Source organism: Pleurodeles waltl, chromosome 8, assembly GCF_031143425.1.
Source record: "Pleurodeles waltl isolate 20211129_DDA chromosome 8, aPleWal1.hap1.20221129, whole genome shotgun sequence".
In the NCBI taxonomy this organism is placed as follows: Eukaryota; Metazoa; Chordata; class Amphibia; order Caudata; family Salamandridae; genus Pleurodeles; species Pleurodeles waltl.
This window is the reverse complement of record NC_090447.1, coordinates 376170580-376198413: the sequence shown is the minus strand read 5'-3', so window position 1 is coordinate 376198413 and position 27834 is coordinate 376170580.

The window sequence follows — 27834 nt, the reverse complement described above, 5'->3', positions numbered from 1 at the left end:
TTGCCAGATGTGTTAGATGGATTCTGTCTGAGGCAGGAATTAATATTCAGGTTTTTGGCGCCCATTCTACTCGGGGAGCCATGGCTTCAAAAGCCATACAAGTGGGGGGCAGATTAGAGGACATCATGCATGCTGCTGATTGGTCTTCCGATTCTACTTTTAAGAAGTTTTACTTTAAACCAATCCATGAAGCAGCCGCACTAGTGGTGAGTAAGCTTTGAACCTGCATAATCCTCGCCTCCGGTCCTGTGATAGAATACGAAATTTCCTAGCTATCGTGAAGGAAAGTTTCAATTCTATTAAGGACACGGAGGCGAGGATTATCCCACCCACATACTACTCACTAGTGTGTTCCCTCCCGAATACATCTATCTTCGTATCAAGGTAGTATACTTGCGTTTCTCCCTTTATTTATTGTTATCTCCGCTCATATTCTAATCTACATTAGGCAGCACTTGATTCAGATTATGTTTACATTGTTTATAATTAAAGGAATTTTTAGGGTTCATTAGATTATTGCCTTTCGAATGAATCATTGTTCTATCGGATTAGCCTCTAATTATACCTCTTTTGTAGGTTCCGAAACTACGACCAATTGACTCTACCAGGATTCCTTCCGCAGTGAAGTCGAGGAAGTGTGACGCATTTGGGGATATTTATACCGGCGTTAAGGAGTGCACCTCATTGGATACTCGTTACCATGGCAGCGGGCTCATGGAACTTGTAGTTTTTTTGTTCATGTTTTGTTTGACTTTGAACTTGCTATTTAATAAAAAGTGAAGAAAGATCTGCATAATCCTCGCCTCCGTGTCCTTAATAGAATTGAAACTTTCCTTCACGATAGCTAGGAAATTTCGTATTTCTATGTGGAAATTATACCTTCAAGATGGCCGCCGTTTGTTTATATTTTTATAGTGAGTGGGCACTCTTTCCACTGTCAATGAATGTTGAAGGAAACACCTTCCAAATGGCCCTTGTTTCTTTTTTTTTCTACAGCAAGTGGGCCCACTTTCCACATTCAATGAAAATCGATGGAAACGCCCCCCAAATTGCCGACGTTTCTCTTTCTACAGTGAGTGGAGCGTGACACTCACTGTGGCAACGCCCACCAGCGCTTCTTCTAAAGCGTTCAAGTCGGAGCCGAATTCGGAGTTCCGTCCTTGCCCTCACCGCATGTCTGCGCGGGTGCAAATACTGACAGCACTCACCAAAGTCTTCACCACTCATTGAGTAGTACACGTCTTGGTCCATTGAGGTGTTGCCGTGGGTTCACTCTGCTCCGAGGTGACAACCCATCACCAATCAATGTAGTGAGTACCTCAACACTTTGTGCTTCATTAAAGAGATTTATTAAACAAAATAAGCGAGTTATGCCCCCTCGGAGAGCTCAGACCCAAACAACCATGCTTTCCCCATTGTTCACATTCAAAAATCCATTGTAAACACTCCCTAGCAATAATTCCACTATTCTAACACAGAACACTCTATAATAACATGATGTCAAAAATACTAAACATTCCTTTAATGCCACATATACAGCATCACCACGATGAACGCCGATGTTTTGCTTGCTTATTGAAAATTCCACACATGACATTTCCTCAATAATTATGTCATGCCTTTTGATGTGTTCTAGCTTACATGGTGTGAGAAACTATAACACCTGTGTAGCAACTGCTTCCTGAAAAAAGAAATAAAGACTGGAAATTCAACGCTGTACAAATGTCAGTTACTGTTAGTAGCACTTTAGAGACTTTTTGGTAGACAGGTTTTTAAGATTTGTGTTTGAGGTTTCATAAATAAGAATTCCTCCTCTGCCTTGTTCATTTGTATGAGTTTTTGATGAGCTCGTATGTGATGCGTGCATGTCTGTGTGTTTGTGTGCCTGCATTTTTTTAAAGCATTATTGCCTACACTTGGTCACTCTTCAATACTTCCTTAACACTATTAATTTACTTATGCATTTTTGGTCACTGTGTTAGCACTTACTCAATACACTCATTTTTGATAATTATTTAGAAAAAATGATTATAGAACTTCGAAAGGCAAAGCTGAAGTTCTGAAAGAAAACATTGGCATTTCCTAATGTATTAAATACTTTTTTCTATTTGTGAACAGCTATATCCTATGGCATGCATAAAGAATACACTGACACACAGCTTAATATTGTTTCTGATGATTTCCAACCTGTTTTTTATTTTCGTCTCATAAGTATAGTTGTAAATCCTCAATGTCAACAATATCTAGGTTTCCTGAAAGGTCTCCAATAGCTTGGCCCATTGAGCTCCTCGCACTGCTAAAACTGATCATTTTCACTGGTCAATACAGTTGTTCGTTCAATGCAAACACATAATTTCATTACTGGGTTCAAATTAGGGACAGAAACTGAATAATTGAAGTTTTCCTTCCTTCCCCTACGAAGAAAGAAAGAACCCGGAGTTCTAACAAATGTTCTACTAAGAACTTTTTAAAGGGTGCGGTGCTGTTGGTTCATTTTAGATTATAGAAAGTGACTTTCATCAAATGCTCTTTTTGAAGAGACAATATGACTGGGCATGATGAGCGGAAACAACACTGTGCTGCTTAACCCCTCGGGTGCCTTGGATGTAAGGTTACATCTTGGGCACCACCGCTCAGTGCCCAGGACGTAACAGTTACGTCCTGCACCCGGCCTTGGGGGGCAGGTCTGGAAGGGGAATTGCTTCCCCTTCCACTGCTGCAATCCCCACCTCCATCTAATGATGTCAGTGCACAATCGTGCGCTGACATCATTAGAGGCCGCCCGACGTGCTGGAAGCCATTTGCTTCCAGTACGTCTCCGGAGGAAGAGTGAGTTTCTCTTCTGGCCGGGGGAGGGGTGGATTGCTTCAAAAGAGGCATTGGGGGAAAGGAAAGGGTTTTCCTTTCCCTCAATGCCTCTTTTAGCATTCCTTCTGCCTGATAGCAATGCGATCAGGCAGCATGAATGCCCACTAGGCACCAGGGGTTTTGTTTGTGTGCATGTGTGTTTTTTGTGGGGAGGGGGCGGCCCCTTGGGAAAGGGCCACTCCCCCAAAGGAGCATAATGTTTTACGCCATTTCTTCCCCCCCTGGGGGCAGACCGGCTCATTATTTTTAAGCCGATCAGCACCCAGGGGGGCTAGAAGTTATGATGATGTCAGGGATGTTGTGTGTCTTTTTTTTGTGTGGGGGAGCAGCCCCTTGGGTAAGGGTCTCCCCCCAAAGGGGAAAAACACTTTTAGGCAGTTCTGCCCCCCTTGGGGGCAGATCGGCATAGTTCTTTTAGGCCCATCTGCCCCCAAGAGGGGCAAAATCCACTAGGCACCAGGGGCTTTGTTTGTATGTGTATGTGAGTGTGTGTTTTTTTGTGTGGGGGGACGGCCCCTTGGGCAAGGGTCGCATACCTAAGGGGGCATAATGTTTTACGGCATTTATGCCCCCCTTGGTGGCAGATCGGCTCATTATTTTTAAGCCGATCTGCCCCTGGGGGTAGAAGCCACGACGATGCCAGGGATGTAGTGCCGTTTTTTTGTGTGGGGGCTGCCCCTTGGGCAAGGGTCATCCCTCCAGAGAGGGAAAAGCACTGTTGGGCAGTTCGGCCCCCCTTGGGAGCAGATCGGCCTATTTTGTTAAGGCCCATCTGCCCCCTAGGGGGGCAGAATTCCCTAGGCAGCAGGGATTTTGTTTGTGTGTGTATATGTGTGTGTGTTTTTTTGTGTGGGGGGTGGCCCCTTGGGCAAGGGTCACCATCCCAAAGGGGGAAAAGCACTGTTGGGCACTTCTGCCTCTTTTTGGTTTTATTTAGGCCCATCTGCCCCCAAGGAGGTCAGAATCCACTTCACACCAGGGATCTTGTTTGTGTGCTTTGTGTGTGGGGGTAGCCCTTTGGGCAAGGGATTCAGCACAGTACTGGTGGCCATTTCTGCCCCTTTGGGGGCAGATCGGCCTAGTTTTATTTAGGCTCATCTGCGCCTGGAGACCACTAGACACCAGGGAAAATTTCTAAATGTTTGGTGGTGGGGTGTTTGTCAACTGGCAAAGTATTTGCATTTGTGATTTTAAAAGTTTATTTCTCTTTTTGTTCCAGTTCTAAGCTTATGTCTCCTTTGCTGTGGGTCGTTGCGGTTTTGGCAGTGGTTGACCTGCATTTTGCGTAGTTGCATGTTTTAGGTAAGTAAATTTACTCCAAAGGAGTATTGTTGCCATGCTTGAATGCCATGTTTGTAGGTGGTATACTAAATGTAGGATTGTGTGTGAAATTGTCCTTAGATTTGTGCACAATGATACTTGTGTTGTCTTATGTCTAATTTGCTTTTCTTTTTTCTCTTTAGTGGGATATCATTGGTGATTGCTGTGTCTGTGCAGAGTAGTTGATGATGAGCCTAGCTTTTTCAGGCAAGTGAGTGGTAGAGTTTTTGAGTACATAACTCTTTGTGATGAAGCTACACTTTGTTTATTACTTATTTTAGACAGTACTGGTAGTTGTTGGCGCATTTGTCAAGTTACACTTCTTAGAAAGGATCATGGCTAGCTGCAGAGTGACCACTCAGCAGGTTGTTAGCATGTATTTGAGTAATCTTCTGACATGATTATGAGATGGACTCTGCATCTGAGGCAGAGGAGGAAAAGAGATATTCTGGCAGTGAAGCCACTCTCAGTGCAGATGAACGGTCTGTTTTAGAGGAGGACACTGATGTGCCAATGATGCAGCTGCCAGTGGCTGAAAGGCTTCCCATTGGAAGACCTCACACCTGGGTTGCCCCAAACATGGAGCAGCCACAGTTGCCTGCCTTTAATGGTCTCCCAGGATGTAGAGTAAATACAGAAAACCTTTGCCTGTCAATTTCTTTGAGTTGTCTATGGACAATGTATTTTTGGAAGAGATTGTTGAGCAAACTAATTTGTATGCGGAGCAGTATTTGAGGGACAACTCTGCCAGACTTAGGCCTCAGTCTAGAGCTACCCAGTGGATTCCCACAAATCTGGAAGAGATGAAAAGGTTCTTGGGTTTGACTTTTTTGATGGGGTTGATAAGGAAGCTGCCACTGGCTTCTTATTGGTCTACTAGTCCCTGGATGGAAACGGCTATTTTTCCTGCAACCATGACTCGTAATCGGTATTTGCTTCTTCTTCGGATGCTGCCTTTTGTTGACAATGCTTTAGTCTTGCCATGAAATCACCCTATTTGTGACCGTCTTCTAAAGATTAGGCCTGTCCTTGATTATTTTGTAGATCGGTTTTCAGTGGTCTATGTTACAGGCAAAGAAATAAGTGTGGATGAGGCTTTGGTCCTGTTCAAGGGTCAGTTGGTTTTTAGGCAGTACATTCCTAGAAAGAGGGCACAGAATGGAATTAAATTGTGTATGCTATCTGAAAGTAGTACAGGATATGTTTATATTTTCCAGGTCTACAATGGTAGGGTTTCCAGTATTGACCCCCCGGTTGTCCACCCACTTTTGGAGTTATTGAGAAAATCAAGTGGGAACTTAGTAGACGACTGTTTAACAAAGGTCACCATTTGTGTGTAGATAACTTCTACACAGGAGTTCAGTTGTTCAAAGAATTGTTCAGAGTGGACTCTTTTGCTTGTGGCACAATCCTCTCTAACCGGAAAGGTTATCCAAGGGAGCTTGTCTGTAAAAAACCTGAGAGGGGACAGTGCAGTGCCTTGCGGAATGATGAGCTGCTAGCCCTGAAATTTGTAGACAGGAGGGATGTGTACATGGGAACTACCATTCATGATGAGAGTACTTCATCTGTGGCTATTTGAGGACAAGTTGCTGAAGTGCGCAAAGTGTGCATTTTAGATTACAATAAACACATGGGTGGTGTTTATAGAGTAGATCAGGGGTTGGAACCCTACACTGCTGTTCATAAGTCTTATGCGCGGCATAAAAAGTTGGCTATTCATTTGTTTAATTTAGCAACTTTTAATGCTTTTATTGTGTTTAAGGATTGTTCCCCTGAGTGAAGGATGAAATTTGTTACATTTCAGGAGTCAGTGAAAGAGAGCCTTATTATGGTGAATCATGCAAGAGTTCCTAGAGTAGCAGTTATGGAGGATATGGCTAGATTGAAAGTTCGCCACTTTCCTGATAAGATTCCTCCCACTCCCAAAAAAGACTTTCCTGCTAACAAAGGTAGAGTCTGTCCCCGAAGAGGTATCCAGAGGGAAAGCTGGATGTACTGCCCGGACTGTCCTTCAAAGCCTGGGCTGTGTGCGGCTGGCTGTTTCAGGAGTTACCACACACAAAAGAATACCTGGGAACTACCCTGAGCGTAAACTGCTGTTTTATATTTTCAAATGTTTCGTTTCACTGTTGACATTACTGTTACGTATTCAGTTAGAGCTTTTGTGTTTGTAGTTTTGTACTTATTTATAATTAGTTAGCGGTTTCTTTGTTGTTTAAAAACAAAAAAAAGTGATGCTGGTGTGCATGGAGTGGCAGGACTGGCACTTGGCTGGCGGTGTGTGTGGAGTGACGCTTGGCGGACGGTGTGTGTGGAGTGGCGCTTGGCTGGCAGTGTGTGTGGGGTTGCCCTTGGCTGGCGGTGTGTGTGGAGTGGCGCTTGGCTTGTGGTACTAGCCAAATGCCAGTCCACACACTCCCAACAGCTGGTGTGATTGCTGTATCAGGCATGTGGGCGTATGAAAGTGATGGGCCCTTGAGTGGCGCTGTCTGCCGATGCAAGTGTTTTAATGTGCTGGGCCCTTGGCTGGCGACGTGAATGATCTTGTGCATGTCATGCATGAAAGGTGTGTGAATGGACTGTAAAATGGTTGGTGCCTTGTCGCGGCTTTACAGCTCACGAGCTGTGAGTCATTGGGTCTGTTTTTTTGGCCTTTCTGTTATTAACAGTGCATTTCATTTTTGTGAAATCTCTTGTTAATAAAATTTGATCAGAGCGGCCTGGCTCCGGCATGTAGGTATTCCCTTTGGAGTGAGTGTGACTACAAGGGAAACCCCCCCCCCCGGCACTAGCCAGACCAGAGGCAGATTGCCCCTTACTCTGGGGCCTACCCCACCGTGAACTACTCGTTCAGGTAGGCCATACACATTTTTCACTTTTTGAGTACCCCACTTACTGTGTGTGCTCAGACCCTGACGAATGCCCCTGACCTACCAGCACTGAGTGAGGGCAGAAACATGTTGGTCATCCACTTTTTCTTTTAGACTCCAAGAGACATTACTCTCCAACGAGCCTTTCCCCCTTAGTTTTAGCCTTACCAGCATGCACCTTTATTAAAATTAGCAGAAGCCACTCGCGACATGCTTGGTAATTTTATTATTCACCCCTTCTGGATCAATGTAACTATCCAGCCAGTTTAATTTCAGCACTCCCTCGGGTTCTTTTAACCACGAGGTCGAGTCCGCCCAAGTAGTATCATCTTACTTGGGTGGGGCTAGGTGGTCATATGATGAAGCAAGACACTATTATGTGTGTGAGACCACCTAGTCCGTAAGGGAAATCCCCCTTCCCCCTGTAGGACAACACAGCACCCCCTAGCTTGGACATTCTTCCAACTATGACTTCCCGACCTGAGGATCTATAGTGACCTTATTAACACCACTGTAAAAAGACTGACCTAGTCTTATCTTCAGTTCCTACTACCCCACACCATTAGTGATGATATAATTTCTGTAGGGAGGCGGTGTGGGCTAGCAACACTCCCATTGCTCTCCTTTTGTGTACATATAATAAAATTTGATCTACTGAACCATTACTCACCCTCGTGCCAAATCCAACCAGTATGTGTGGTAAAAATGACAAACTCTGCTCTGCAGTAACCAGGAGTCGCAGCACACCCATGACATGCTAGGTGTCTCGGGTGGGACCCCGATGATGAAGCGTACCACCAACTTGGTTGGTGAGTGAGGGGTCTTTCTAACATAACCTAAGTGCGTTTCTTTTCACAATTTTAGTGTTTGGAACATCACAGAAGTACGTAGACACATCAAAATGATCTATTATAAAACTACCTGTGTTTGGGTTGGCCACCTACTTTTTGGTCCCGGGTGCGGCCTTCATCTAGGGAAACCTACCAAACCCAGACATTTTTTAAAACTAGACACCCCAAGGAGTCCAGGGAGGTGTGGCTTGCATGGATCCTCAAACATTTTCTTACCTAGACTCCTCAGAAAACCAGAAAATTTGCTTAAAAAATGCAATTTTCCTCACTTTTCTTTGTAGAATCACCGCTCCGGCACAAATATCCTACCACCCAGCATTCCCCTCAGTCTCCCAAGTAAAATGATACCTCACTTGAGTCAGCCTAAAGATGTATAAAATAAAAATATGTGCTTATCAACTCGCTGTGCTATCCCTATCCCCTCAATCTCTAGAGGTTTTTGGCCTTTTTCTGTAGCGGGCAGCTGGGCCACCCACAGAAGTGAGGTACCATTTTTATCAGGAAACTTGGGGGAATGCTGGGTGGAAGGAAATTTGTGGCTCCTCTCAGTTTCCAGTCATTTCTGTCACCGAAATGTGAGGAAGAAGTGTTTTTTGGTCAATTTTTGAGGTTTGCAAGAAATTCTGGGTACCAGAACCTGGTAAGAGCCCCACAAGTCACCCCATCTTGGATTCCCATAGGTGTCTAGTTTTAAAAAATGCACATGTTTGTTAGGTTTCCCTAGGTGCCGGCTGAGCTAGAGGCCGAAATCCACAGCTAGACATTTTCCAAAAAACATGTCAGATTTCAATGAAAAAATGTGATGTGTCCATGTTGTGTTTCCTTTGTAGGCATTAGGCCTACCCACGCAAATGAGGTACCATTTGTATCAGGAGACTTGGGGGAATAAAGAATAGAAAAATAAGTGTTATTGCCCCTTTTCTTTCTCTACATTTTTTCCTTCCAAATGTAAGACAGTGTGTAAAAAAGGCGTCTATTTGAGAAATGCCCTGTAATTCCCATGCTAGTATCGGGACCCCTGAATTCAGAGATGTGCAAATAACCACTGCTTTTCAACACCTTATCTGGTGCCCATTTCGGAAATACAAAGGTTTCCTTGATCTCTATTTTTCACTCTTTATATTTCACCAAATGAATTACTGTATTCCCTGCATAGAATGAAAACCCATTGCAAGGTGCAGCTCCTTTATTGGCTCTGGATACCTAGGGATCTTGATGAAACTACAAGCCCTATATATCCCTGCAACCAGAAGAGTCCAGCAGGCAGACATAGCAGTATATTTCTTTTGAAAATCGGACATGGCAGGAAAAGGCTACAGAGTAAAATGTGGAGAGAAATCGCTGTTTTTTTCACCTCAATTTCAATTGTTTTTTATTTTAGCTGGTATTTTCGTAAACCTTGTAGGACCTACACAAATGACCCCTTGCTGAATTCAGAGTTTTGTCTACTTTTCATAAATGTTTAGTTTCCCGGGGTCCAGCATTGGTTTCATACCCATTTCTGTCACTAACTGGAAGGAGGCTAAAAGCACAAGAAATTGTAAAAATGGGGTATGTCCCAGTAAAATGCCAAAATTGTGTTGAAAAATGTGGTTTTATGATTCAAGTCTGCCTGTTACTGAAGGCTGGGAAGATGGTAATTTTAGCACCACAAATCCTTTGTTGATGCCATTTCCAGGGAAAAAAAATCTCAGGCCTTCTTCTGCAGCCCTTCTTTTCCCATTTATTTAAAAAAAAATGCAATTTTTGCTGTATTTTGGCTAATTTCTTGGTCTCCTCCAGGGGAACCCTCTAACTCTGGGTACCTTTAGAATCCCTAGGATGTTGGAAAAAAATGACGCAAATTTGGTGTGGGTAGCTTAAGTGGACAAAGGTTATGAGGGCCTAAGCACGAACTGCCCCAAATAGCCCAAAAAAGTCCTGCACCTGAGGGGGAAAAAGCCTGGCAGCAAAGGTGTTAAACCCGCTGAGGCAGCAGAAAGGCATAGGAGTCCCTAAATCAAGCCACTGACATGGGACACTGAAGAGCTGACCCAGAATATGACTCCCTGCACTGATTAATTGGGAGAGGGCAGAATGGATGGTGTATGACATCTGAGCCACAGAGATGTGGATAACACATGAAATGTTCCATGTGAAGCAGAGGGAGAGAAGGAGTCAGGCATCCCAAACTGGGTAGGGCTCAAGATGGAGAGCTGTGAACATGAATGCGTGAGATGGAGGCCGTGGAGGACCAGTAGTGTAGCCAGTGGTGTAGTTTAAAAGGCTCCTGACTGCATGGTGGTGACTGGTGAGGGATACAGCCCTAACTCTGCGGAGCACAGTAAAAAAAATCAAAAACACTTTTTTGCCCCACTGGTATGCCCCACCTCCCACACACAAGAATTAAAACGTATGAATTGATGACTGAGACATATTGGAGTGCTGTGGCCTGTGGGCTCCCTGCCCAGAGAACCAGCAAGAAGACAAGAATGCCTTAACAGGCAGCCCTAGCGCCAAAGTGGAGCAAGAGGTGAGAATCAAATTTGCCAGCAGCTGACTTTCCAGGAGTGCTACAAATGGTTGACAGGCAATGGTGGCAGTGAGGAAGCCTTGGTTATACATAGGAAACAAACCTATCTTAAAGAGAACAGAGTAACAAAAAAAGTAGAACATTAGGACATACACAATAAGAGCCCTACATTTAAACCCAGCATCAAATGGGCACAACAATGTGACCTCAGTCCAACAAACATCCAGGAATGTCTCAACCAGAAATGTATACTGAAAAACCAGGGATAGCTGAGAACAAAGACGAATTAGAAGATAAGGCCATGGTCAAGTAATAACAGAACAATGTATATGCAATCAAAACAACTAAGGTAAGAGAGGCATTTTACAGCTAGCATACAAGCTAACATTAAATACAGTGACGTAATGCTAGAAATAAACAGCAAAATGTGCTAGAGACAAACTGGGAAAGCTCACGCAGACTAATAAAATCCTCCAGTATCCTAAAACAGACAGGAGAAAGTGCAGTCATCTAACCCCTCATAACGCCAATGGTTCTTGGGACTGGTACCATAATTGGAGGCCGATGGAAAAGCAGTCATGTGCCAGCCAAACTACACCAACAATTTTACTGCAGATGTTACAGTGACATTATCAATGATGTTATCAAAGATGTCATGAGTGCTGTAATTTGTGGGGTAGTTAGCAGTGCATGGCAAGGGTGTGAGCTATAGTTACCTTAAGGCATGAGTTATAGATACTTTAGATAACTCTATCTATAACATCAGATCCTAACTATAACGTCCCTGAAACCTTTGTTTCATCTGTGAATTTAGATGTCTTTTTAACATGTACTAATTTTCATTAATATACGTTAATCCATCCATCGTCACGCACGACCTTCTGCTGTGGCGGTTGGCCACTGGCCATGAGGCCAACCCCCTATAAGCACCCAACCTTGAACCATTCACAGCCTTCTCCCGTGCGCAGCAGGGGTTGCCCACAAGTCCTGGCCTGTAGCCAGTTCCTGCAGCCAATCCCCCTAACCACCCAACCTACTCTGCACATGGCCCTTTGGCTGTGAGCGGCGGGAGTTGTCCACAGTCTATCTCTCTGGGTGTGGGAATAGGTGCAAGAAAGTGTATCTGGGGGTGAGAGTGGCTGTGAAACTCTCGTTCTGGCCATGAGAGTGCATGCATCAGTGTGTTAGTGGGTAGGTCAGTGTCCATGCAGGTCTGTGACTTGGTGCATGAGGGTGTCAGTGGGTCTGTGAGTGGGTATGTAAGAGTATGTGTGGGTCTGTGAGTGGGTGCATGAGTGTCTTAGTGGGTCTGTGAGTGAGTGCCTGAGTGGGACTGTGAGTGGGTGTACTTGAGTCTGTGAGTGGGTGCTTGAGGATCTGAATGGGGCTGTGAGTGGGTGCACAAGGGTCTGTGAGGGGCTGTGAGTTGGTGCGTAAGGGTCTAAATGGGTGTATGAGTGGGAGAAAGAAACTAAAAGAGAGCTAGACAGACAGAATGAGAGGGAGACAGAGAGTTGTTTAGGCTTTGATGAATGATATACTTAGAAAGAGATATTTCTGCACAAATTGAAAACAAAATGTATTTGTCAATTAAAAACAGTAAGATCATCTTTCAGTATAAGCCTTAAACATTTTCAGCTAAAAACAAAAGTAGGGAAATCACCAGGGATACACTTGGACACGGATCCTCAAAGCTCAGTGTGAAGGTCTGTGACCTTCACACTATAGCTATTTTTTTAAAATATATATATATATATTTTAGCCCTTTATGGGCTATCTGGGACCACGGGGGAGCCTCAAGACCTCCCCTGTGGTCCAGGACCATTTGTTTGTTTATTTTATCATGTGCCATTTACAGTCTCTCTGGGACCGTGGGGAAAGCCTCAAGGCCTCCCCTATTGTCCTAGAGGATTGTTTTTATTCCATTCACTATATGCCTTTTACAGGCTAACTGCGACCGCTGGAGGAGCCTCAAGGCCTCCCCTGTGGTCCCATTGCTCCAGCAACCAAGGAGCAGCTTAAAGTGCAGCTCCTTGAATGCTGAAGCAAAGCTTTCATCTCTGTTCCCTGCAGGCACACCTGTGTACTAATTGTTTAAAGCCCCAGAGAGGTGGTGGTCCCCAGGGCTCTGTGTGGAGCCACATTAATGTTGAATAAAGCCCCGGGGTTGTGGCAGTCCCCGGGACTGTGGGGGAGGCTGATGTGCCCCCGCTGCATAAATGTTGATCATTGCTAGAGAGATGGTGGTCTCCGGGCTATGGGGTGGTGGGCACCCCCCATTACTAATAAACATTGCCCCTGGGACTTGGCCCACCTGAGGTAATTTTGTGAAGATTTGTCAAATGGCGCCATAGATATCAGCAAGACAAAAAATGCTTTTTCTACGGAAACATGGTCCTAACTATAACTACCTAGCGGTGATCGCCACCAGGTGACATATATCTATATATATATTCCAAAAAGTATTCACTACACTCCACAAAGTCCAATTATAGCGTCTTTATTTGAAGTTTAACAGCCACCAACACATTTCAACTCATATAGAGTCTTGCTCACTGTCAGTGAGTCCCTCTTTCATTTCCCTTTTATACAATCACTTGATACTGCTGAAAAGTAAGCATTGTGGATGTTGTAGCGTTAAAATAAATATAAACAGAATAAAAACATACATTCTGTGGTTCATAATCCACTAATGATGGCAAAATATAATTTACATATCATTTATATATATATAGTCCACCACATGCAAGTGGCATTAGTATGAAGGAATTTCTTGATTAATTACAGCTAAGTGCCAGTCAATCATTCTCAAAAGAACTCATATCATTTAAAATTAACCCACAAAATTTGAGCTCAGTGCTCACAATCCATGATTTATCATATAAATCTATTATAATCACCTCATCACATTTCCCATTTTTCCTTCTTTGCCTAGTGTAATTCACTACTGGAGTGAATATATATAGAATACTTTTTACTATTGATATTCGCATAATAATTACCAAATCTGAATTGCAATCCTTTAAATTTGCTTTTCACTTTTCTTAAAAGAATGTGCAACTGCCTATCTATCGAAACTCATATATATATGACCTTCAAATAAACATCTAACATATATTATTTGAAATACCTCCTCAATTGTGTCCTTATCAAACTAAAACCTTCCTCAATTTATAAGTGGGCAAACAATTCCTCATCCATGTTCAGTCCATAAGGTCTCTTTGTACATAATCGGATGATATATTTTCTTTCCAGTTGTCACAATTTGAGAGTCATATCACTCCCACGTTCGCCTTTCTTTATTTGTGCCAGACCAAAAACTTTTCCAATCTTTTGTGTGTTGTGTCATATAGGGGGTCATTCTGACCCTGGCGGTCCAAGACCGCCAGGGTCGCGAATGACGGAAGCACCGCCAACAGGCTGGCGGTGCTTCCAAGCCCATTTTCTGACCACGGCTTTACCGCCGCGGTCAGAAAACCGGGGCCGGCGGTTTCCCGCCGTTTTTGCCCCGGGTGGGCGAATCCGCCATGGCAGCGCTGCAAGCACCAGGAAGAGGCTGGCGGTAACGGGTGTCCTGGGGCCCCTGGGGGCCCCTGCACTGCCCATGCCATTGGCATGGGCAGTGCAGGGGCCCCCTAACAGGGCCCCATGCAGCTTTTCACTGTCTGCCTGACAGTGAAAAGCGCGACGGGTGCAACTGCACCCGTCGCACGCCCACAACACCGCCGGCTCCATTCGGAGCCGGCTTCTGTGTTGCAGGCCTCCTTCCCGCTGGGCCGGCGGGCGCTAACATGGTTAGCGCCCGCCGGCCCAGCGGGAAGGTTGGAATGCCGGAAGCGCTATTTTGGCCGCGTGGCGGCCAAATGGCGGTTCCCGCCTGGCGGGCGGCTACCGCTGCCCGCCAGACTTGGAATGACCCCCTTAGTGTCTTGCAAAGGCATAACTCTGATCTTTTCTATTTTTTATTTATTTTTATTTATGCAATATAAAACAATGCATACAACATTGCACTAAATTGTATCCACATTGATTTAGTGCTACATTCCAGTCCAGCCATACAGGCCTAATGTCCAATCCATTTGAATGTCCTCGTTTCCATCTCTGCATATAATGCTATAACATAGCGTGTATGGAGAGTCAACACAATGATGGCAATATGTTAGGCTGTCTCAAGACTTACAGTACTTAGAAAGCATAGAGACTAGTGGCGTTATCTACAACTATTTCAGTGCACTATACGTTGAAACTTTAACTATTGAACATTAACACTGCAAGGTTTGATTATCAAAGACAAACCTGAAGAGGGAGCAACGGTTCTCATCCAATCATCCAAGCCAACGGGTACATGCCGGGAAGGTGTCCAGGGGTTCAGCAGGACACCAGCCTGCGGATGAGCAGAGATCACTCCCTAGGTGAGAAAAGAGGAGGGCCATCGCACGAGGACACAGAAACCAAGAGGGAGGGATGGGAGGACCCCTTCCCTCAAAGACTCACGGCTGTGCACCCATAGCTCACATACACATTGCCCGAGCGGCCCAACCAGGGTTAGAGCTCAACTAGTGGAAGCATCTGCTATGGAGTCCTCCCCATCGCTCTTCTACTCACCAGGCAGCCCATCAATCATACTCTGTCAGATCTCCAGATCACGCTCAGCGTGTTCATCCACACTAAAGTTAGTGCCTCGTAACTGGCACTCCTCCGCAGTCGCCCATTCAACAAAATCACCTAGCCAAGTAACATGCAGTGGTGGGGTTGGGTTGGTCCACCGGATCGCAATGCGTCTCTTCGCCAAAATAAGCCCCAACTGCACAAATCTATGCACCATTTTGAGTCCTTTTTTGGGAATGGGGACTAGACCCAGCAGGCTGTGCTTCATTGTGACCTTCACTCTAACAGCCACCACTTCCCTCAGCGTCTTAACCACAGATGCCAAAAGGGTTGGATAGAGCCACAGATCCACGTTATGTGCTCAAAAGAAGCTGAAGGCTCGCCACAATGAGCACAGCTGTCAGGCCTTGATAGGAATATTCTATAAAAGCATTGAGGTGCCAGGTATGCTCTATGCAAATAATAAAAGTGTTTCAACTGAAATTTAGCACAGCTAATCGCATCCCGTACCAGGGAACACGTTCTATTCCATTCCCCATCCGTAAGTGGCATTCCCTGGCTAGCCTCCCAATGGTCCCTAGTCCTGTGCATGTCTGTTAGAAATGGGGTCTTTGGTTGACAGTCAGGTTACCCCCTGTTCAAGCAAGGACCCTCACTCTAGTTAGGATAAAAGAGAATCACCCTCAGCTAACCCCTGCTTACCCCCTTGGTAGCTTGGCAGAGCAGTAGGCTTAACCTCAGAGTGCTGGGTGTAAAGTATTTGTACCAACACACACAGTAACTCAATGAAAACACTACAAAATGACACAACACCAGTTTAGAAAAATAGGAAATATTTATCTAGACAAAACAAGACCAAAACGACAAAAATCCAACATACACAAGTCAAGTTATGATTTTTTAAAGGTTTAAAATAAAAAGAGTCTTTAGGTAGTTGTAACACCACACTAGCGCTGCTAGCGTGAAAATGTACCTGGTTTGCGTCAAAAATAACCCCGCACGGGCGGTGTGCGTCATAAATAACCCTGCACGGTTATATGCGTCGAGAACAACTCGGCACGGCGATGCGCGTCGAAAAAGCCAGCCACGCGACGGTCCGAAAGTCCCGCGGCGCAGGTTGCGATCTCTCAGCCTTCGTCAGCGATGCTGCGCGTCGTTTCTCCTGCTCCGGGCGTCGATTCTCCGGTCGCGTTTCCTGCGGCGTCGTTTCTCAGCTGCGGAGCCGGCGTTGCGTCGTTTTCTCAGCCGCGATCGGATTCGCGTCGATCTTTTCTCCGCACGGCGCTCGGTGCGTGTATTTTTGTCCTTAGGCTGCCAGCCTTTCCTTTCAGGGTCCCAGGAACTGGAAGGGCACCACAGAGCAGAGTAGGGGTCTCTCCAGAGACTCCAGGTGCTGGCAGGAAGAAGTCTTTGCTATCCCTGAGACTTCAACAACAGGAGGCAAGCTCTACATCAAGCCCTTGGAGATTTCTTCTTCAAGATGGAAGGCACACAAAGTCCAGTCTTTGCCCTCTTACTCTGGCAGAAGCAGCACTGCAGGAAAGCTCCACAAAGCACAGTCACAGGCAGGGCAGCACGTTCTCCTCAGCTATCAGCTCTTCTCCAGGCAGAGGTTCCTCTTGGTTCCAGAAGTGTTTCTAAAGTTTGTAAGTTTGGGTGCCCTTCTTATACCCATTTTAGTCTTTGAAGTCACCTTTCTTCAAAGGGGACTCACACCTTCTTGTGAAATCCTGCCTTGCCCAGGCAAGGCCTCAGACACACACCAGGGGGCTGGAGACAGCATTGTCAGAGGCCGGCACAGTCCTTTCAGATGAGAGTGACCACTCCACCCCTCCCTCCTAGCAGAGATGGCTAATCAGGAAATGCAGATCACACCCCAGCTCCCTTTGTGTCACTGTCTGGTGTGAGGTGAAAAACAACCCAACTGTCAACCTGACCCAGACAGGGAATCCACAAACAAGGCAGAGTCACAGAATGGTTTAAGCAAGGAAATGCTCACTTTCTAAAAGTGGCATTTTCAAACGCACAATCTCAAAATCAACTTTACTAAAAGATGCATTTTTAAATTGTGAGTTCAGGGATCCCAAACTCCACCTGTCCATCTCTTCTCTAGGGGAATCTACACTTTAATCATATTTAAAGGTAGCCCCCATATTATCCTATGAGAGAGAGACAGACCTTGCAACAGTGAAAACGAAATTGGCAGTATTTCACTGTCAGGACATATAAACCACATTACTATATGTCCTACCTTATCCATACACTGCACCCTGCCCTTGGGGCTACCTAGGGCATACCTTAGGGGTGCCTTACATGTAAGGAAAGGGAAGGTTTAGGCCTGGCAAGTGGGTACACTTGCCAAGTCGAATTTACAGTGTAAAAATACACATACAGACACTGCAGTGGCAGGTCTGAGACATGATCACAGAGCTACTTATGTGGGTGGCACAACCAGTGCTGCAGGCCCACTAGTAGCATTTGATTTACAGGCCCTGGCACCTCTAGTGCACCTTACTAGGGACTTACTAGTAAATCAAATATGCCAATCATGGATAAACCACTTACATACAATTTAAACAGGAGAGCATATGCACTTTAGCACTGGTTAGCAGTGGTAAAGTGCTCAGAGTTGAAAAGCCAACAGCAACATGTCAGAAAAATATAGGAGGCAGGAGGCAAAAAAGTCTGGGGATGACCCTGCAAAAGCAAAAGTCCAACACGACCCCCTACCAGCCTAAAGCCAGGGGAGAACAATCAATACCTTGATGTACTTCCCTGATTGGGGCGATAGAACAAGGACCCAGGCCCACAACAGCAGGGGCATGTTCCAGTTCTACGCCTTCCTGACTCCAGTTGGATCCCTCGGTCCATACTCTCAGGGCCCACTAAGCTAACCCATGGGGAACCCTTCTCCACATCTACAGACACCATCTGTGCAACACCTAACTTTACTTTGCTCACAGATGTATTGCAATGGGCAGATAGTACCACCAGGGCCAACACAGTGGTGTTGCCCACTCCACCCCCGGGGTGTGACTCTCGTCCTCCCCCCCCCAGGGGCAACTCTGTCCACCAGGACAGCAAGCCACAGTGGTCCCAGACAACTGTCAGGGATGAGAGCCCGACCTCAGGCCTCTCTAACCACTGTGACTGTGGAGAGTGGAGGGTGGTAGCCCCAGGTGCCTGGCACCCTTTGACCACTCTCTCTTCCACCAGGTCAGGGATGACAACCTGACCCTGGTCCTCCCCTCTGGGGCTCTGTACCCTCCCTGCAGAAGCGGCACCCCCAGAGTCAAAAACTGTCAGGGTGCTTGTAGAAGCAGTCCTGCACAATTCTTCCATCAGTGCAGGGATGTTAACCTGCAACTGATCCTCCAACCTGGGGTCTGTACCTTCAGGTTGGACCAGGGCCAGGGGTGAGGCTTCCCTCCCCCTGCCCTCTCTTCTGGGGTCCTGAACCACCCAACTAGGAGTGGCCCCCCCAGAAGACAACATGGTAGGGGCACTGTTAGCAGTAGCCCCTTCCTCCAGGTCAGGGGAGACACCCTTAACCTGGCCTCCCAATCCAGGGTCTGTACCCACAGACTGGATCACTGCCTGGCAACCCAGGACTTCCTGGGGGGCATACCTACCCCCTACCAGGTCAGAGTTTACCCTCTGAACCTGGTCATCCAACCTAGGGTCACCACCCTGCGGTTGAACCACTGCCTGGCACACCAGGACTTCCTTGGGAGCACACTTACCCCCCATCAGGTCAGAGTTTACCCCCTGAACCTGATTATTCAACCCAGAGTCACCACCCTGCGGTTGAATCATTGCCTGGCACACCAGGACTTCCAGGGGGGCACACTTACCCCCCTCAAGGGACACACTGTCCCGAAGGGCCACACAAGAGTCTGGCTGGCGCAGGTCTCCGGACCTCTGCCCATCTGACAGAGTCTGGATTCCCCCCAGCCCAGAAATGGTCTCACCAAGGTCATTCATGGGGGGCTCTGCTCTCAGAGCTGACCCCTGACCCTCCAGGTTCTCCACTGGGGTCCGCAACCCCCTCTCAACCCTCTGTCTGGACTTCTGCACCCCCTCACTAGGAGTGGTACTGCCAGACACCAGAACTGGTGGGACGCTGGCTACAGCCGCCCCCCCAAGTTCTCCTGACACTGTGGGGTCTCCCTCAACAGATGGCCCTATGGTACAGGCTAGGCTCTCCTCCTGGGGTTCCCGCAGGGAACCCTCCAGGACCTGGGACCGGATCTCGGGCACCTTGGGCCTCAACCCATCCCCATTCCCTCTCCTCTGAGACTGGACATGGGGTCCCTCACCCATCCCACTACACTGGGACCTACCTGGGACACTACAATCCTTCCCTACCTCACCTGGTTGGGAACTACCTAGACCACTCCTCTCAGGAGCACCCCCAAATGCCTCTTCAGACTCTCTGGTACTCACCCAGAAGTCTGCCTCCCTTGTAAGCTCCCTGGGGTCAGAGAACTCACACTCCACCTGGTGTTGGCATAGCTCTGGAAAATAAGGACTAGACATATGCTCTCCAGCAATTACATCACTCAGCCCCTCACATGATTTAACCAAAGTACCCTTCACCCAACCATCCAGTGACTCTGCTTTGACAAAGCACCCCACATCACCCTCCTGAGACTGGTGAGACAGTACCTGACTGTCCCTGACACTCAACCCACACTCTTCTGGGATGTTTTCACACTCCATAACCAGGACTTCTACCTGGGGGGAACCCCTCTCCCTGTCACTCTCAACTAGAGTCAGTAGAGTGTCCCTCCCACCAGTAGGAATATGACTCCCCATGCCAGTTCCCCAATCCACCTCAGAGACCCTGTGCATCACTGGAGCTACCTCATACCCCTGAACCTCCTGGCGTGTGTTAACTCCCTCCTTCAAGTAGGGCACCACCTCTCTGGGCATGTGCACTTCTGCAGCATCACTGGATATACAATTGTTGCTGCCACCATTCCAGCTGGACTCAGCCCTCATGACTTCCAGCTCTTTCAATTTAAGCTCGTAAGCATAAATCATTTTTTTAATCTCTAAGTCCCTCCTCCTTTCTTCCAGGACTAAGGCTCTCTTCTCCTCAGCCCTCTTAAGCTCTGCCTCTAGCTCTTCCAGACTCCGGATTCGAGCTAGGAGCCTATCATCTCTTTCTGTTCCCTCCTCAGGGCCACTGCCCTCCTCTTTGGAGTAGTCCTCCTCCTCAGAGTAGTTATCCTCCTCAGACTCATTTGGTGGTGTTGCCTGACAACGTTTCAATTCATCCTGAAACAGGGCTGACTCAAGATCCTCCCTTCTGGATTCCTTGTTCACAGCCAGTCCCCTTTCCATGCAGAATGCTTTAAGCTGCCACTTTTTATACATAAATAGGTGCCAGAAATTGACTTCCATTCTGCAAAGGCTTCACAACCAAAAAACAAAGTCCAAAAATATTATCAATACTTCCAGGAGGACATCAGAGAACAAAAAGCAGAATCACAAGACAAGTAGTATGTGGTCACGTAGTGGTCTGAGATCAAAACAGTAGTGTACACTTAATCACTGTATGTCAAGTACAAATACAAGTCCAAATCCCGACCGCTGGTCACCAATGTTAGAAATGGGGTCTTTGGTTGACAGTCAGGTTACCCCCTGTTCAAGCAAGGACCCTCACTCTAGTTAGGATAAAAGAGAATCACCCTCAGCTAACCCCTGCTTACCCCCTTGGTAGCTTGGCAGAGCAGTAGGCTTAACCTCAGAGTGCTGGGCGTAAAGTATTTGTACCAACACACACAGTAACTCAATGAAAACACTACAAAATGACACAACACCAGTTTAGAAAAATAGGAAATATTTATCTAGACAAAACAAGACCAAAACGACAAAAATCCAACATACACAAGTCAAGTTATGATTTTTTAAAGGTTTAAAATAAAAAGAGTCTTTAGGTAGTTGTAACACCACACTAGCGCTGCTAGCGTGAAAATGTACCTGGTTTGCGTCAAAAATAACCCCGCACGGGCGGTGTGCGTCAAAAATAACCCTGCACGGTTATATGCGTCGAGAACAACTCGGCACGGCGATGCGCGTCGAAAAAGCCAGCCACGCGACGGTCCGAAAGTCCCGCGGCGCAGGTTGCGATCTCTCAGCCTTCGTCAGCGATGCTGCGCGTCGTTTCTCCTGCTCCGGGCGTCGATTCTCCGGTCGCGTTTCCTGCGGCGTCGTTTCTCAGCTGCGGAGCCGGCGTCGCGTCGTTTTCTCAGCCGCGATCGGATTCGCGTCGATCTTTTCTCCGCACGGCGCTCGGTGCGTGTATTTTTGTCCTTAGGCTGCCAGCCTTTCCTTTCAGGGTCCCAGGAACTGGAAGGGCACCACAGAGCAGAGTAGGGGTCTCTCCAGAGACTCCAGGTGCTGGCAGGAAGAAGTCTTTGCTATCCCTGAGACTTCAACAACAGGAGGCAAGCTCTACATCAAGCCCTTGGAGATTTCTTCTTCAAGATGGAAGGCACACAAAGTCCAGTCTTTGCCCTCTTACTCTGGCAGAAGCAGCACTGCAGGAAAGCTCCACAAAGCACAGTCACAGGCAGGGCAGCACGTTCTCCTCAGCTATCAGCTCTTCTCCAGGCAGAGGTTCCTCTTGGTTCCAGAAGTGTTTCTAAAGTTTGTAAGTTTGGGTGCCCTTCTTATACCCATTTTAGTCTTTGAAGTCACCTTTCTTCAAAGGGGACTCACACCTTCTTGTGAAATCCTGCCTTGCCCAGGCAAGGCCTCAGACACACACCAGGGGGCTGGAGACAGCATTGTCAGAGGCCGGCACAGTCCTTTCAGATGAGAGTGACCACTCCACCCCTCCCTCCTAGCAGAGATGGCTAATCAGGAAATGCAGATCACACCCCAGCTCCCTTTGTGTCACTGTCTGGTGTGAGGTGAAAAACAACCCAACTGTCAACCTGACCCAGACAGGGAATCCACAAACAAGGCAGAGTCACAGAATGGTTTAAGCAAGGAAATGCTCACTTTCTAAAAGTGGCATTTTCAAACGCACAATCTCAAAATCAACTTTACTAAAAGATGCATTTTTAAATTGTGAGTTCAGGGATCCCAAACTCCACCTGTCCATCTCTTCTCTAGGGGAATCTACACTTTAATCATATTTAAAGGTAGCCCCCATATTATCCTATGAGAGAGAGACAGACCTTGCAACAGTGAAAACGAAATTGGCAGTATTTCACTGTCAGGACATATAAACCACATTACTATATGTCCTACCTTATCCATACACTGCACCCTGCCCTTGGGGCTACCTAGGGCATACCTTAGGGGTGCCTTACATGTAAGGAAAGGGAAGGTTTAGGCCTGGCAAGTGGGTACACTTGCCAAGTCGAATTTACAGTGTAAAAATACACATACAGACACTGCAGTGGCAGGTCTGAGACATGATCACAGAGCTACTTATGTGGGTGGCACAACCAGTGCTGCAGGCCCACTAGTAGCATTTGATTTACAGGCCCTGGCACCTCTAGTGCACCTTACTAGGGACTTACTAGTAAATCAAATATGCCAATCATGGATAAACCACTTACATACAATTTAAACAGGAGAGCATATGCACTTTAGCACTGGTTAGCAGTGGTAAAGTGCTCAGAGTTGAAAAGCCAACAGCAACATGTCAGAAAAATATAGGAGGCAGGAGGCAAAAAAGTCTGGGGATGACCCTGCAAAAGCAAAAGTCCAACAATGTCTATCAGCCTATCTCTCTTTAGAGCCTTATGTGTTCGAGAGAGCAGACCGCGGTCACCGCCAGGGTCAATAAGTGTCACCAGGAGGTGGGATTCGCCAGGGATTTCGGGAAAGGATGTCCAAATCTCCCAGACCATCTGCAATATGCTTGCATACTGCAGGAACTGTCTCTGATCTATTCCAAAAAGGGATTCGGCTTCCTCCCGTGTGATAAACGTGCCATTTTTATATAAATCCCCTGCATTTTTACAGCCGCCTGCACGCCACTGCGCAAAGTCCAACATGTCAGCAGCTTTGGCAAAGGGCCGGATCCACCATAGCGGAAGCAGGCGCACATATGGTGCCCTATGCAGAACCTGCACAACTTCTCACTGTGCTCCACCAGGCAGGGGGCATCCCGTGGAAGCCCAGAGCCACCCATTAGAAGGCACGGTTGACACACCACACATATCGAACCACCTAACAAGTCTTTTTTCCATTTGGGGTATCATCACACCACCGGGCTGCATACGGTAGTAACCCAGCTAAGTAATATAAATATAGGTCCAGTAGCCCCAGGCCCCCACTGACTAGGTCCAGCTTTAATACCTCCATAAGGACTCTGCATCTCTTACCTGTCCAAACTACGGATAGTAGTAATTTTTCTAGCTGTCTAAATAGCTAAGGGGGAAGATCACAGAGTGAATTCTGCATAACATACAGGCACCACGGGAGCAAGATCATTTTACTAAGTGTGATTCTACCCATAAACAATAGTGAGAGGGAGGTCCAAAATTGGATAGAGGCACGGAGGCCTTCCATCACGCTCCCCATGTTCAAGTTATATTGTAGTTGCGGGGAGTGCGCTAACTGTATGCCCAAATATTGAAAGGACTCAGTCTCCCAAGTCAGATCCAATTGTGGTAATTCCGATGCCGCCACTAGCGACAGGCCTGCCATCTGGAATAACACCATCTTCCGACGATGAACCTGGAGGCCCGATATCCGACCAAAAACATCCATCATACTTAACAAGTGAGGGACTGACTGTTCCGATCTGTAACGTACACTAGAGCATCATCTGCATACAATGATATAATGTGTGTTCTCATCCCCACTAAGATGCCCCACCTATCCAGGCTCATCCACAGCTGTATGGCCAGGGGCTCAATGGCCAACGCTAACAGCAGCAGTGACAAGGGACATCCCTGCTGCGTGCCCCATTCAATAGTAAAGGAGTCTGACACTATCACCCCCGTACGCACCCGCACCCGAGGCGCTGCATACAACAGATGCACCCAAGATAGGAAGTCAGGACCTATGCCTATCCTGCGCAGCACCTCCTATAGGTATTTCCAGGATAAAGTATCGAATGCCTTCTCTATATCTAAGGCCACCAGTGCTGCGTGGAGTGCAGAATCACAAGTTTCGTATATTATATGCGATAGGCGTTGTAGGTTCATGTGGGTCCCCCTCCCCGGTATGAATCAGCATTGATCTCCCTGCACTAAATGTGCCACCACTCGACTTAATCGAGTTGCCAGTACCTTAGCTAGCAATTTAACATCAACCTTAAGCATGGACATCAACATCTTTCCCTGGTTTCTGTAACATAACTATCAATGCTTCTCTCATATGCGCTGGTAAAAAGCCTTCATTCCGTGACTCATGAAGCATTTCCAATAAACGGGGAAGAACCGCTGCAGAATATGTTTGGTTGAATTCACCTCGTATCCCGTTGGGCCTGGCGCTTTCCCGGACGCCATACCCCCCAATACCTCCTGTAGCTCCTCCAACGACACCTCTCGCTCCAACTCCCCACCCTGAGCGTCGGTAAGGCAGGGTAGCCGGAGTCTATCTAGGTACTCATGCATTTGAGAACCATCTATGCTCTGCGGTGAGGTATAGATATTCCTCAAGTGCTCTCACAGATGTAAATTCACTCGTAACTGTCCTAAAATCTTTTCCCCAGAAAATCCATGGAGAGCCAGGATGATGGGAATGGGGTGTTCCCGCCGGAGGAGCCAAGCTACCATGCGCCCCGAATGGTCCCCTTCGCAAAACAGCCCCTGTCTAAAATCCCGACTGACATAATTATCCAGCCTACCCCAAAGGTCCTCTATTCTACCACGCACTACGAGGCAGTCAGACTCCGATGCGTCGCCGTTGTCTACTTGATGCTGCAGGGCCGCCAGGGCATCTTCCTGATTCGTAAGCTCTTGGTCCAGCTTATTCCTGATACCATATGATTTATTAAGGCTTTTGCCTCTGATGACTACCTTTAGAGCCTCCCATTCTTTGCCACGGGATCTGGCCGTGTCCCAGTTTGCACTAAAATATCCATTCAGCACATCCTGAAAGTCCCTTTTATATTCAGGGTCTCTAAGTAATTCAGGTCGCAATTGCCATAGGGGGATCGCTGGTTTGGGTATGTGTGTCTCACATTCTAATCGCAGGGGGGAATGGTCTGATAGGAATCTGACCTGGTAGACAATCCGGCGGGAATCAAGTGTGCTATTGTTAGCAAGGAGAAATCTATCTAGTCTGCTATATGCCCCATACGTAGATGTGTAACAAGAAAATGTTTTGGGTGTGATGTTCATTTCTCTCCACACATCTACGAAGTGTAGGTTCCTCATAATGCCTCTTAGCTTGGTAGTCATATGTGTCTTAGTGCCCAACTTCGGCGGGTCTCTATCTAGGGTGTCACCCAAGACACAATTAAAATCACCCACCCAAATGAGGAGCATCCCTGTGTAAGGTATAAATTCTGGTTGGAGCCGTTGATAGAACTCTGCATCGTCTGAGTTAGGGGCGTAATTTTTTTAAAGGCAGAGCTTGCAGCCATCTAATACTCTATGTAAGAATATATATCGGCCTTGCACATCTGCCGCTAGACTTTTTGGTTTAAAGGGAGTCCCATGGGCAACCCAAAAAGATACCCCCGGCGCAGGATGAATATGTTGCCGAATAAAGCTGACCCGCCACTTTTTCTGTAATTTTTGTGCTTCATTCTCCAACAAGTGCATCTCCTGTAGGAGAGCAATATGCACAGCAAGCCGCCTAAGATATGTATGTACTCTGTAGTGCTTCACAAAGGAGTACAGCCCTCTAACATTCCATGTAACTATAGGCGTTAGGGTACCTGCCATGGTTTGTGTCAATACACACTCATCTCGTCAGCTCCTGACCATCCCCCCCCACAACTGCAGCCACCGGCTTGGTGTACTTGCAGTAGTGTAGTTCATTGTCTCTTCTTCATTATAGTGCATTCAGTATTCACAGTATAAAAAACAGAACTCCAACTCCAACTCCAACTAGAACCCTCATACAATTCCCCCATCCCATCCTGAGTAAACACTTCCTGCAACTAGTGTCTGCCCAAACCCTGTGGGTACCCCGCTATCTTCTCTAGTGTCCAGAAGAAAAGAAAAGCAATCACAGTCCCCACTCGATAGCCAGGTTCTGGTCCGGACTGCGTACCGACACTCCCACCACACGCAGATCATCCGAACCACACACACCCTATACCCAAAAAGCTGAACAATTACAGAGGGGGTATCACAAATACACCTCACTGTCTCAGCCCCATGTCTAGTTGCCATCCCAGACCCCCGCACCCACAGCACTAAAAGGCAGCAGGACATAGAGGAGAGGGGGCAAAAAGAGGGAAGAACATAAACTCAAAGTATGAAACAAGTCTAACTCTCTCCGACCAATTCTGAACTTCCACCAAGTCCCTCAGGTGCCTGCATTGTCCGTTTCTCGAGATAGTCTATCTGTGCCACACCGAGACCTGGATTGCGAGGATGCCTCTGATGTGACAGATTGTACTAGCAGCGTAGCCTCCTTGTACTCCTGCCTCCTTTGGTCAAGACTCAGGGTGCCATCCGGGCATACAATCACTCTGCCTCCATGGTCGGTGCGGCGGCTTTTGTTATTTCTGAGTGCAGTGGTCTGCACCTCCGCCACCCCTTGATTTCTTCCACTACTTTCCCCGTGTGGGGACTCCAGGGTTTCTGTCCCATCACTCCGTTCCAACCAGTCCCAAACTGCTTCAGGAGACTGAAAGAAATGGGAGCGGCCTGCATGAAGAACCTTCAACTTGGACGGATACAGTAGCATATAGGTATAACACAGTTCTTTTAATTTTCACTTAACACCTGCATATGATTGTCTTTGGAGCTGTACCGCTCTGGTGTAGTCTGGAAAAAAGCGACTGGTGTGTATCTCATAGGCAGGGTCTCTATGTTTGCGTACCTCCTGTAAGATAACGTCTTGGTCCCTATAGTTGAGAATCTTGGCTATAATCGCTGTTTGAGGGGTTCCCGGTGGCAGAGGCGGGGCTAAGGCCCTGTGTGCACGCTCCACCCTGAACACAGATGATAAGGGGGTTGCAGGCAGCATTTTGTGAATCCAGTCCTCTAAAAAGGCCTCAACGTTCGCCCCCTCCACACCTTCGGGGAAGCCCACTATGCAGAGGTTACATCTTCTCGCGCTACCCTCCGTATCCTCGAATCTTGCTTCCAGTTTGCGTGTTTTAACCTCGAGGGTGGCCACTGAGGCCTTCAGTGTATCTATATCAGACTGCATACATGTCACCTGTTGCTCAGTGGCCACCGCGCGTTCTGCCACTACCCTCAAGACAGCTCTCAGTAGATTGACATCGACCGTTATGGCCGCGGTTTGTGTCTGCACCGCTTGAACAGATGCCTCAATGGCAGCCAGGATTTTTGCCCCAGTGGGCTTAGCTCCTTTTTCCGTGGGGCCTGGGTAATCTTATTGCAGACTCCCTACTGCGTTCTGGTCTGTGCATTGGTCCATCCGGGTTTGGTGCACTCATTTGCTTGATCTGTCCTTGCCCACGTTGTACACCGTGTGAAGCGCCAGCTACCATCAAATTCACTGGGTACTGGGGTGCACAATGCCAACAGCAGCTCAATGCTCGATATCCGCACCCTCACCGCATCACGGTCACCAAAGGGCTAGCTCTCACCGAACCGCTCCAGGTCAGGGTCCAGCCCAGGTTCTACCAGCGCTGGTGTTCCACGTGTCCCAGTATGCTGGCCTCCTAGCCGGCCACCGC